The following is a 14,173-nucleotide window of genomic DNA, read 5'->3' as shown; positions in this document are numbered from 1 at the left end:
AAATCCATGCATAACTATAGACAGGGACAGTATAGATAACTCCAGACATTTCAGATTCCTTTTGTCAACGATGTAGAAAAATAGGCTTGTCTACAGAGTAATTTATTTAATCTTCAACTCAGCATTTTTTATAGATGAAAGTAACCATGCCTCAAACTATCTTGCCTCAAACTCTCTCTCTCTCACCTATGAAGATATTCTGGGTCCATAGGTTTCTATGTGGCCCTAGTGGGTTGCCAAGATGGAAACCTACTCAAATCCAGTGAGAACCTCTGGATTACAGGATCTCAGGCAATAAATTGCAGTTACTATGACTTTCTAAAATCAACTTTGCTTAGATTGTGAATTTTTATGGTAAAGGTCAAGTCTTACTGTGCTCTATACCCATCAAGAGGCAGAACTTTAGATCAGACAACTTATGAAATGTCAGTATTTTACTATGTCTACTTGGTTACCTTCAATCCATCTTCCAGTTTAAAGATTATGCTGTAACCATGGTCATAATGGTTAGAATGCTGTTATAATTTGGTGAGACTGCCTTGGAGAAGAGACGATGTTACATCCTTAAGGAAATGTTTTTATTCTGTTGAACTTGTATCCATGATCATGAGTTTTCTTGAAGAACTCTTACTTCATTATTATTACATGTATGAATATATGTACCAGGTTTTTGGCTAAAGTATGAAAAGTTCTCTTTCTCTGCTTCTCAAAAAAATTCTAGACTCTACCCATTCTTGAGGGACTGCCACAATGACGACAAGATGCTATTTTGTTCTGTAGCATACTTTATAGTTACCTGCTTGTGCCTTCCCATTTGTCTGGGAGCAAGGTTTTGCTACTCATTTGGCAGAATTCACATATAGTTTGGAACAATGCACACTAATGCCATGACATTCAGACTAAGCAAATGGCAATAATTTTCAACCTCACTAGTTATTTGGATATATCCAATTATTTGCATGGGCAAATGTGTCCATGTGTATGTGTAATAGTGACTAATAATCCCTATATTCTTATTGACCCATCATACACACTCTGATTGAACTGAGTAGGAAATGTTCATGCAGAATAATTGTGAAATCAGAATAAGCATATAATTAAAAAATAATCTGCAGAAATTAGAAATTTAATTACAGAAACATGTGTGAGTTGTATTTCCTGAAGTAACTGTGTGTTGACAGGAAGAAAAATATTGGTTCCAGATCATTCATTTTGAAAACTCATGTATGTGTCCATCTTCCCTAGTCCTTTTTTTCTGTCTGTTGCTGCTTCATGCCCTGAATATAAAAATAATTTTCAGATCATAGTCTAAGCAATCTTCCTAAGAATATAGTTTATGTTGCAATGCATTTTTATCTCAGATACACTTTCCCCAAATGCTTTGGAGGCATTGATGTGGTCGTTGTTAATGTTTATTTACCCAACAATAATCTCTACAAATCTTTGAAAGCTGGGTGTTACCAGTGTGTAACTTCCTATTTGTTATATAATGCTATTTCTGTGGGCTAGATATTTTATCATCCTGATAAAATATCTAGCCCACAGAAGTTCTAATAAACGAATTATTAGCTACAGTAAATACTGGCTTAAAAGGAAACATCCTGATAATAAATGGAAAACCCGACCATATTAACAAATTGTAAAATCCCCAAATTATTTTTATTTTAAAAAGAGGGAAAGGAAAAAAAAAGGAGCCTCATAGATCTGTGATGCCTGTGTATTGTATCATCTGGTTCTCCTGTTACAGGTTTCAAGAGAGACAGACCTGCAAGGGGGGAGCTAAATCAGTCTTACAAACTCACTTTGGACTGGTGGAATGCTAAGTCCTTCTTTTAGTGGATTACAGCCTATACTTTCATATAAAGGATTTTGGCTTCACTTGACCCACATCTTCACCAAACCTGTTTGATTTCAAGGACAAAAGCCATTGAAGAGCTTGCTGCTGCCAGAGCTGGCAGGATTTGATGAGCCTTATTTAGAGAAGTGAAGATTCAAGAGAGTAAAATAGGCCTCAAATGACAATGAGATAACATTATGAACGAAGAAAACAACTCAAAAAAGAGCTAATGGACTGGCAGTAGGAAAGAAGAATATTGAAGAGGAATTGAGAAAATGTTCTTGTTTGGGTAAGTTATTAGTAGTCTTACATTTTACAGGACTGTAAGACAGGCCTGCAAAATGCAGAGGACGAATCAAAGTCACACATATGCAAGTCTGTTTTTTTCCTCTTTAAGGTTATGACAATAATTCCCTACTATTTAAGAGGAAAAGGAACAGAAAAAAAATTGTGTAAATGCTACTCCATCTACTTTTGTTACTTTTCAGCATGAGGTGGTATAAATGAAGTCTACTCACCCAAAAAATTCTCTCGGATGCATAAATTGAACCACATTAAAATATTGGACTCATTTTTATTGGGCCTTTGTGTGAGAAGGTGGCATTATATATTTCTTCATCTGCAAGTGTTTGCAAAATTGAAATTAGTATGGGTTAACATCATAAACTTTCTGTTTGCTTCTTCCACTCACAGTATCAAGTTTTCTGAAATACACAAACATATCTAGAAGGAAAAATGATGTGTTTAGTAGCTAAATCAAATGAAAATCATCTGAAAAATAGAGGAATGTATCAGGAACAGATCAGCTTATTTTTTTAATTTCTCCCACAAACACAAACATATGATACACTATGCATAAATTTGTAATAGGACAATTTTAAGTTTGCATGTTATTTACACAACATAACTACTCCATTGGAAACATTAGGATTTCTCAAGTATGTAAGTATTTGCATCATTTAAAAAATGTGTATTATTTACCCAATAGACCATAAAGGCTCCATGCAGAGCAGTTACAGAGATTCAGGACATAATAACATCTTGGATAAATCTGGTTTGGAGTCATCTGAGTGCATTCGATGATTAAAGAAAATATTTACACATGCGCATTGGTTTGGTTTTTAAACAGCATTGGGGGAACCATTTTCCTTACCCTTCACAGCTACCTCAAAACAACAGAACAGACTATGCTAAATTATCCCACCACATGCTTAAGGGAGTTCTGCATGTAGTGTGGAGAAAATGTTCTTCTTCATTTACACTGTAGACTTATGTCCCCAAAATAAAAGACCATTTTGAGTCATAGAGACACAAAGTCTCCAGAACTACTATCTTTATTTTGGCCCCTGCTATTGCTCACTAGCTTTAAGTATGAATTTCTGTGGAGTTTGCAGTGAGTGTTGAAAACTTGATGATTCATTAGGTACTGTTCAAAAGGTTCCATGAGATGCAGGGCTGTCTGTGCTTGACTCTCTTGGGGTAAAAAGTTCCTGCAGATAACTTTCAAGATAGGTGACTTAATATATTTCAGCTATTAAATATTCACACCAAACTACTTTCTAAAAATTAAAAGAAGTAGGAATTGTCTGCAGAGTTTGGTAAATAGTATTTTAAAACAAATTTTGATTATTTTAAAACAATATTTTTGGCACAGTTAATTGCCAGAAAAATTGCAGGTAGCTCATTTTTTAGCAAAGATGAAGAATGAAATGTATGAAAAAAACTAAGTCCAAATATGAAAATAAAAAATCAAGATTAATTTTCCCAATTATGATTAAAGTCACTGAGGTACCCCACTAGTAACTGTATCCAGTGCATGTTATCTTAAATGCAGAAAATGAATTATTTGTATTCCCACAAATGGATGTCTTCCACTTAGTTCCCATATGATGAATTCCTATGACTTCATGTTGGTTTTGGTAGGATTTTTTTAAGACCTAATGCTATTAAGGTGTGCCTTCAGACAAATATTTTCTTTAAAATTTTGTTAGCTGTTAGCAAAAAACTATGCTTACTTGTCACTGCAAAACAAGAGTGTTGGCATCAGAGTGATGTGGGAGCAGTTTACCCCTTTCACAGTAAGAAAGAACAGATCAGAGCATTTTTATTAGAACACAGCTGAGATATGACTGCCTTTTTTGGTAATCTCTGCCACAGCACACGCAGGTCAACATTCAGAAAATGAATAATGATCGTTGTCTACTGGTAGAAAGATCTTCTTAGCAAATCAGAACAGACCCCTTTGTGCCTCTTAAAAAAACTACAATAAAACCACAAAAAACAGAAAAACATCAGACGCACAATATTTTGGCACCATACTCAGAGAATTGTGAGATTAGCCCTTAAGGGAATTCTTATTCTCAAGTGGATGTAAATGTATTCATCAATGCAAAGAAATGCATAGTGTGTTATATACACAATACATTAATAAATAGCCATGCATTAAAAAATAATGAGATTTTCTACAAAAAAACATCCTGTGGTGTTTAGGGTCATAAAAAAAGACAGTAAAGGAAGGTGGGGGGAAGATTATGTGGAAAATCTGATTAAAATACAGAAACCTCATCCTATATATAAGATAAAATAAATATTTTATTGGCTAACTGTAAACAAAAGAACAAGTGCAGTAAAATGTAATTAAAAATGTAAAAGTGTGGGGAGTGATTTATCTTACCACAGTGATATTAATATTAGAAATAGTATGTAAATAGATAACAAGATTCTGCTGCAGAAACAGTTGAAAATGGCTGTTCGTTTTCTGTAATAAGCTTTCATCTTTTTGATTTTCCCTTTAAGTACTTCCAATGATTTATTAGTAATGATGCTCTTAGCTGTTGGAAAGCTCTAGCAAAGCTTCAAATTCTGGTACCACCTAACAGGTATTATTCACAGCTTTTATGATTTTTTCAAGCCCAGTCAATATCTTTAACAGAACATATTTTGACAGAAATATAGACTGTTTCACACTTCTGCCTTGTCATGTAAAGATCATGAGGCTTCTGTGTGGTTTGTGAGCCACAGGCCATGAGATCAAAAGGCAGAGAAGTGCTCTGGCTCAGCAGCAGCTGGCGCTCCACAGGCACAACAACAGCTCCTAACATGCTGCCACCACAGGCGTGGCTTCTCTGCTTTCATTTCACCATACTTGGGTCCATCAAACAATTTCCTAGTGAGGAATACTCTCCATGTGGCTGTACCTTTGAAGCACACACTACCACTGGTGAGAGCATGTTCTGGTTTTGCATCTGGGCTGGCATTGTTGCTGCTGCAAAGTACCCCAGGCCTTTCCTGACAACTAATAACAAGCTGGCTTAATGAGTTAGAGAAAATCATAGGGAATTGTGGACCATGGTAAAATAATTGCATTTCTGCCAGCCCAAGTGTTAGGCCACTTATCCACAGCTTCAGACTTACATAAAGCTGCAGAAATTCAGCACCTGACTCCTGTTTTTTTGAGATGGTGCAACAGAGATCCAGAAGGTGGTATGTGACTCCAACCAGTAGGTGTTGTCTGTTAGTTTAGATATTATAGTTGTACATTTGGAAATAGTTATACATTTATACTGGAAAGGATTCATAATTCCTATGACTGTGCACATTACATTTCAGTTAAAAAATGTATCACAATAAAGTCTAATTATAGAAATGCAATTTCAATATAACCACCACTGCTGATAACACAGGCAATTTAATACATCAAATTCCTTCTTTTTCCAATAACTTCTTATCCTTTCAGTTCCAACTCATTTTCAAACACCCAAGGGAAAAAAAGACTACACAGCATGACCTGGAAGGGTACAAATCTGGGCTATTTTAGAACAAAGTAAGGTGAGAGGAACTGTACTTTTCCTATGAAAATGTACTTTCATTGAAATCAAAGTACTGGAAGGGAAAAATGTCAATGGGAGACTGCTGAACTAGATAATTTAAGTTTTCTAACTTCATTATAATTCTTTGACACCACTGAAATAAAATAATTCAACACAGCAAATATGCAGTCTCTTGATTCCTCATTGAATTTAAAAAATATTTTTATTCCACAAGAGGGAACTTAGAAATAATCGTATTTCTTCTGTTCTAAATCTCTTCTTCAAGGTACTCCTACTTTATTTTAAAATACTAGTGAAATTTCTTCTCCATCTTCTTTCTTGATACCATCTACAAATTAGTTGCTGTTACCTTCTCAATCCCCAAATAAGCAGAACTAAACATGGTAATTTTCCTACCTGTTGTTAGGAAAGAATATAGAATTTGACCCACAGACTTCAACACATTTACTAGAACTCCTTGGAACTCGAAGGCAGAGAATTTTCAAGGCTTGTGAGGCTGTAGGAGAGGTCATTGGGTCACGCTAAGAGGTCACAGGATGAGACCAGGACTCTGGCAGTCCTAATGTCCTAAAAATGTATTCTGCTCTGGTTGAGTGAGAAAATATTGAAATATCAAATTCCTCATAACATGCTGATTATTAGAAGTCACTTTGACATTTTCTTTAAAAAATGGAAACAGCTTATAGGTTTAAAATATTTTACAGGCTTCATAGCAGAAGTTGGTAGAGAAACAAATTTCTATTAAAGAGATACTTTTTGTTTTGTTACCTTTTTGGTACCATAAGTATAAAACATGATAATTGCATTAAAGTTTTAAAAATCAAGAAAAGGGAGTGGCAGAAGTGGCGGAAGTGGCGGAAGTGGCGAAGGAAGGAAGGACCAAAAATACTAATAACATTCAAGATGCACAGCTTGCATTTTGTTTTGTTAGGCCAAAGAAAGAAAAGAAGTTTGTGCAAGAAATTTCCTATGACAATTTCTTCAAAGTAAGTAGTAGCAGATAAATATTTATCAATGCTTATAATTCTCCTGAAGACAATGCAGGGTATGTTTGTGACATGCTACCATGCTATAGAATGCATAAATTATCTAGATGGTTTGTAAAAACATAATAGATTTTGTGCAAAATCTGTTGTTACAAAATGTTTGTCATATTTGGCTGCTAAAAGCAGAAGACATTGGAATATTTCTCAGGAAATTAATGTCTCTCTTGGAATAAGAACAATGCCCAGTAAAGTCTATCAGCTTGTTTCAGTTGTACCAGCTAAGGTAGTGGTTGACCAAATGATGGTCACAATGAAAAACTCTGTGAAATCACTTTCTTCCATGTGTGTTTTCATATTATGGCCCTGAGATAAGCTCAGCTGGTCAGAGCATGGTGGTAAGAGCACCAAAGTTATGGGTTCAATCCCTGTATGGGCCATTCACTTCAGAGTTGGATTCAATGATCCTTGTGAGTCCCCTCCAACTCAGAAAATTCTGACTATAATTCTTTATCACTTTGCAGGAGATGCATTCCAGGGCAGTACTGCCTGTGAGTGCCACTGTCCCTGTTGTTTCCTTACCATGACAAAGAAAGGCATTCAGTTTGACATTCTGGTTTGGTAAGGTTCTTGTTCTTCTTGCTTTGTTTTCAATATGTACTTACTGCTGGATGTTCATAATAGGAAAAGTAAGATCTAACACAAGTTCCTGGCACTCATTGAGACTGATGATAATACTCAGCCTTGTGGACAGAAAACCCAGTGTCAAGGGTGAGCTCCCAAGACAGTTATAAGATGTCAGCCATTGTGTTCCTCTCTGCCTCTGAGTCACTTTTTGCAGATTTGTAAAGCTGAGGCAATTGAGTGTCTTTAAAGAAAAAGCCACAATCTCAAATAGAACAAGTTTTTTTTTTCTAAGTTAGAAGCAATACAAGTTTGGTTTCATGGATTTAGACTGAACAGTATTGAGGGGAGGTGTTCAAAATCACAAAAGATAGCTTCTTTAAATATGACTAGTTAACTCCTCTGCATATTTATTTTGATATCCTCCTAGAAAATCACATTTCAAGAATTGGAAAATATTTAGCTAATGTTTAGTTTTTCCAAAAGTGTGCAGAAAAGAGAATGGTATTCTAAATATCTAGATTGACATGTAGACCAGCTAAGAAGACTTTTTATGAGAGAAGATTATGCTTAGGTATTTCAATGTAATTAATTGCAAAAATAAATGGGCAGTATGTAAAATAATAAATTTACAATTGCATTTTGAGTTTTTTATTGCTTTATCTGACTCCCATCACTACCAAGGCAAATCTGTTGAATGTCACCAATGGTATTATGTTGTTGTGCTAATATGAAAAGATTGGTTACTACATTATGATTGCATTACATAACAAAGATCTCCCTAGAGCAGAAAGTCAACATAAAAAAGGCTATAGTGTAAACCAGATGTTTTGATATTATATTTCAGAGAAAGCATTTCGAGGAGGAAAAAAGGAAAGAAAGAAAGGTCATTCACGATATATTTGCATTAAATTCAACAGGGAAAACAACAGATAACCTCTTTACTAAAGAAAATGGTCCTCCATGTACAATTTGTTGAGGCTTTGACTTTTTGGATGAGTATTTTGATTTGGTACATCATACTTATTGCAGACTTTTTCCCAGTCATGTTGTGGTGCTCTTCTCCATTTTGCAGTGTCACCTGAACCTAACCTGTGCAAATGTTCTCTTTTTTAGCAAATTTTTGTATATTTACAGTATTTTATAAAATATCAATCTTTCTTATTTCTAGAGATTTATGTGGCAAAAAAATCTCTCAATTGAAGAATAAATACATTTATAAAGAATGGGAACAGTGAATACGCTGACCAAATATTTTTAAGTTTTATATATATATTTTATATATATTTGTAGCTTTGTAGACTGCTAACACATGGCTGTAGCTTCTAGTACTTTTCCTACCCTTTTTTCCTACATTTTAGAGCAATGTGCTAACCTTCTAACACATTCCTGAAATACTGCTTAGTTTTATTTCCAAGAAGAGAACCTACAACAGGGACATTTTGTTTTCCATCCAGAATCTGAGATGACACAAAAATAAATGGGACAAAGAAGCCCCTGGACCAAATCCAATGGGGCAGTAAATGGGAGAAAATTACCTAACTATCTGCTTGTCTAACTGGGCAATATTTGATAGGTATACTAATCAACTGGCCTTATAAAAATTGTAGAAATACTGCATCACGTGTGCATAGCACTATACAGTGTACTTTGAAGTCTTTCAATTTAAGATTTGCTTTTATGTTATTGTCTTAACAATGTTTGGAAAAGTTTTGTGTCAGACAACAAATGTTTGATCTTTCCCCTATTTTTGGAATGACACTTTTTATGCTTGAAATGCTTATTCATGTAGAATCATAGAGTGGTTTGGGATGGAAGGGACCTTTAAAGGTCACCTAGTATATACATCACACATATAACTTTGTCCTCCTAGAATCTGAACTCAGGTTTACTTACAAGCTTGCAGTAATGATCAGTCATAAGTATTTACAGCATAAGACCTTAGTGATAAGTGGCTGAATTGCTGAAAAATATAATTTTATTGTCTTTAAAGAGTGTTCCTAGCTTTTTTTATCAGAAACTTACTTTTCTTTTCTGAGGAGGCATAGGGTTTTCTTCCCTGAGAACTCATGCAATGAGGCTTTCATTGACTACAACCCTCTACTAGGACACAAAAAGAAAAGGCAAATTCTTAAGTTACTCCTGTCTGAAAGAACCTCCAGACACTTCCATCTCTTTAAAGGGGCAAGAGGTAAAGTAAATAATTGTTTCTACACTCTGCAATGTGTAAATCAAATTTCATAGGTGGATACATTTTATAATTTCTAAGACATTCTGTTTGACAGAGTGGTCTCTGATATCTGATCTAGCTGGAGCTTCCCAAGAGCCTGAAATGTGCACTTCTTATGAGTAAAAAATATATTTAGAAGTAGCAGTGCTGAGGTAATGCTCCTTGTAATTCCTCATGATTTCTAGTACGATATTATGCAACTCCTTACAATTCCTACTGCAATACTCATTAAGCAACTGGGGGCTCGTTGCTCCTGCACAACTTTCTATTTGGAGTATATTCTAGAATTTTGAAATTAAGTATGTAAAGTCATGGATTATAAAGCCAAAAAAAACCCCTTCAGCCAAGAAAATGGCCAAGCTACCCAATCACCATGAACTGAATTCAAAAGGCAACATTTGAGCAAAACAAGTCGGGAGGAAGAGAGTTCAAAAGTGTCAATTCTGGACCAGTGTCAAGGATTCATGGAAAAGATTTTCAAAAATTTTACAAAGGCATAAATATGTGAGAGCACAGAGAACAAGGCATTCATGAAGCTGGTGATATTACAAAGATAAAAAAAAAGAATATGTAGAAATAATATTTCAACAGCTTTGCTGGACAGGTTCTACCCTGAAATATAGTATGAAGGAAGCATTGCTGAACTTACTCTATTAAAGGCAGACACTTTAAAGAGGTGCCTGGGGCTCATGATAATTTTCACTATTATCATTATAATCATAATTGTTCCAATATCTTCATGTCCTGATATGTTTTTAGGTCTGCAGCCTTTGCCTACATAGGCTGTAAATGTGAAAAGTCCCATACTCACAGCAAAAGACTGGAATAAATTTCTCTACCTTTGCCCTTTACTGTGCTTTGCCATTTGATTATCTGTCATTCTTTGATTCCCCTGTACAGGCCCAACAACTTTGGGGAAGGAGGAGGAATGTCTACTGGAATGACTCATCAGTCACAACGCTAAGCCTTTAAAAGGTTAAAGAAGACTGGCATTCAGATGTCTTCATGGGCATGGGTAGCTACTCATACTTTCATGTTTTTCTCTTGTGACAGCATCTGCAAAGAGAATATCAACTGCCACAACATGATTCTGTTCTCATGACAGCAGCTATAACAAAAAAGAAAACTAATACAAACCACTCATTCTAGGCTTGCCATTTTTAGAGGGTAATCATCTGTAGTCAAGAACTGCCTGGCCTGCTCTCTTACAGAGAATTCATGCCCTATCCTTAAAACAAAACAATCACAGTTAAATCTATTCTCTCAGGATTCGAGGTTTCATCAAATCTGCTCTATAAAAGATGACTGTTTTCTATAAGAAAAAGGTACAATGCAAGCCTTTCAACATACATTTTTCTTGGGTTACCCTGAAGAAGTAGTTTGTGCAACTACTTTTATTTTTACCCAATAAAAGTAGTTGCACAAAACAGAAAGTAACCAAATTGACAATTCACATTATCTGTTACCATTACTGAGTAAGTATTGCTCTGGAGAAGACTAAGTGCTACATTTCAGTGCTACTATGCAGTAGAGTATACAGTATATAATAAAACAATACTTTTAATGACAAAGGAAAAAAATAATAGTTTTAAAGAATGCAATGCTCATTTAAGCTGTGAAGCTTCTGTGCTTTTGGATTCTGTTAAGACAGACCCTGAATCTGCATGGTAAAGTTTCAGACAGCTTTAAGTCTGAACAGTGCATGTTTCTTATTGATTTTCATTAATGGTATCCCTACATTCCCAGTAGTGCCTTTTGCAATGTGACTAATGTGAAAGTGACAATGTGACATTTGTGAAAGTTAGTTAATCTCTCTCTTGTATTATTCTGTAACAGCATGTTTTACAGATGGATTTTAGGGATCGTGTTTTAGCAAGAGCAAGGGACTTTAATAGTCTGTTGTTAGTAAGACTCAAATTTTGACAAGTTTGTTTTAAGGTTTGAAAGCAAAACAGAGAATTTAACTTAAATCTGTCCATCTTTGGAAATCCAACGCCTAAAGTCTAGTCAAAGGTATAAAATATTATTTTTTTATATATAAAATCAAGGTTATTGGGAATTATAAAGAGAGTACTGCCTGCAGGTACTTGGTGTAGCACAACTAATGGTACAAAGTACAAAGCAAGGGACAGCTACACCATAGGTAACCCAGTTATGCTGGTATACTGCCACAGGGAGCAGCACTGAGGAGGCAAGGAAAAATACACTTCCAAGGCTTTTTGTATATCCATTATGGTGACATGATAAGAAAGAACTAAAAAAAACTAAGAAACAAACAACAGAAATGAAATGGAACTGAGTAATGTCTAGATCAGATAAGTCAGTGCAACATTTACCAGCTTTGATTGGATAACAGTAATAGGATGTAGCCTTGAGAAAGTTGCAGTAAACAAGAGCATTGTAAATGAAGGAATACGTGGCCTGAAGTAATTTTATCAGTACTATTTTAAAGACTATTTTATTATTTGTCTTAATAGACCTAAATTTTTATCTGCATACAAATTCAAGCAGGCAACACAAACAAATATTTTCTCATATTAGTAGAAAAAGAAGAATGGGAAAACAGTTGTAGATACAACAAATCAACAAGCATTTTTGAGAGGAAATCATTATGACACAAATTGTTGGTGAATTTACAAAAAAAAGCAAAGATGTATCGTTAAATTCTTCATGTATACAAGGATTTAAGGCCAGGCAGTCAACTGTACCAGTAACTTGACCTCATATGTAACATGAGCAATCAAATTTCATACTTACATCAAAGTGAACTCAAAAGCTTGTGTTTGTGAAAACATTCCTCTCAGAGACACCTAGTTTTGATTTATAAAGGCTTCAGAAGTGGAAGTACTTAAAATATTCCTTGATAGTTTGTTCCAATATTTAGCTATTTTTCCTGTTAAAATTGAGTGAAATGGGTTTTTTTTTCCCCTGAATTTGCATATGTTTAAGAACTACCAATTGGCTTTTATTATGCTGAGTCTTTTCTGTCCCAGATTGAAGAGCCTTTAGGATCTGTTATTCTTCATCATGTAGATACTTGCACACCAAAATCAAATCACTTCTTGATCTTCTTTCTGATAGTCTAAGCAAGTTGAACATCATAAATATTATACTGCAACACATTTTCAACTCGCAATCATTTTAGAATACCCTCTCAGCAGTTATAGGAACCTTATGTATCACTGGGTAAAAATTTCTGAGCTATTTTACTTCAAATAAGAGAAATAGGATTTGGGCAATTCAATCTGTTGACTTAGGACAATTTCAACTGTGCAATTTAAAATAGGATGAGAACATGTCATGCTGAATACATGGACCCAGAATTACATCTTTATTCTAAAAAATATTCTGCGCGTATGTTATTATAATGTTAAATTTCACAAGTCACACAGGTAACTCTGAAAATTACATTAAAACAGACCTTTAAAAAGAATAAAATTCACAGTGTGACAAAGAAGGAGACAACAGCTGACTGTACAAGGTAACTGGTAACCTGTAAGTGCTAGCTGTTTTGTGTTGTCTAATTCCAAGGGGAATTTTTAGACAAGGAAATAGATCCAAATGTTTCTAATTCAGGATCATTTCCATACAGTCTGTTCCAGGATAATTGAAGCAGGTGGTCTGTTGCACATTCTCATCAGACACAGGGGTTTTTTGTGAGCTGTTAAGAACAAATGGTTATCAGGCAGGTACAATAGCTTCAAGTGGCTTTGCAAACTCCAAGATTAATGCCTGATTAATAAAAGCATTCTCTTACTTGTTGGTGGCTACTGTGCTTCCATACTGAGTCTCACACAAGTCAGTCAGAAGAAAAGAGACCCCTGAAGGCAAGGGCCCTACAGCTGTAAAGTGGAGAAGCACAACAATATTGTCTCCTTTTGTTTTCTCTCTAGTATTATTTTTCTCCTTAAAAGTGCCTTCTTCATTAATAATAGAGATTAGAAATTTTCCCATCAGTCATTGGGATGCCAGAATAAAGCACCTGTGTATTCAGCTAAAAGAATTGTAACTCAAAAATTTTGCTGATGGTGTAATTCTGATTTGAGAAGAATCACAATGGATCAAAAAATAATTTATTTTTAAAGTGGGAGGAGGTGTGTCAATAAAATTGTGAATGCCCTAAGTAATGTAATACTGAATTTATAACTGCAATTCCACTACAGATGTGTAAGAGTGTCTAAGGAAAATTTCCAGACAAAGCTGTGGGAAAAAATTGTAAATTAATTGTACACCATCCATTCATTAGAAGTAAATTATTTCAATACGCAAGCACAAGCTTTGTCTTTTGGTGGTTAATCTACATTCTTGGGTTTTTCTCCTATTTTGTCTCACAGAATTATTGAAGAACAAGCTGTTCTTGAGAATCAGCTTATAAGAGTATAAGAATTGGATAATATGAACAGTGTTTATGAACAAAGGACAACAACAAAAAAAAGAGATGAGGATCAGTCAGTCATATACTCAGAAATTAAATCCAGTTGGATCATTGTTCCTTAAAATTTGGTTACTTGCCCCCAGAAGTGATTCCTCCAATAGACTTTCATTCTAAATGGACATGTATGTGTCAGAGCAGAACATAATCTAGTAGGACACCTTCCATTTAAATTTACTGTAATTTTCCAAATTTCTTAAAAATTAATAACATCAATAAAAGACTGAGTTAACAAAA

Source organism: Molothrus ater, chromosome 1 (assembly GCF_012460135.2).
Source record: "Molothrus ater isolate BHLD 08-10-18 breed brown headed cowbird chromosome 1, BPBGC_Mater_1.1, whole genome shotgun sequence".
In the NCBI taxonomy this organism is placed as follows: Eukaryota; Metazoa; Chordata; class Aves; order Passeriformes; family Icteridae; genus Molothrus; species Molothrus ater.
Note: the sequence above shows the minus strand (reverse complement) of the source record.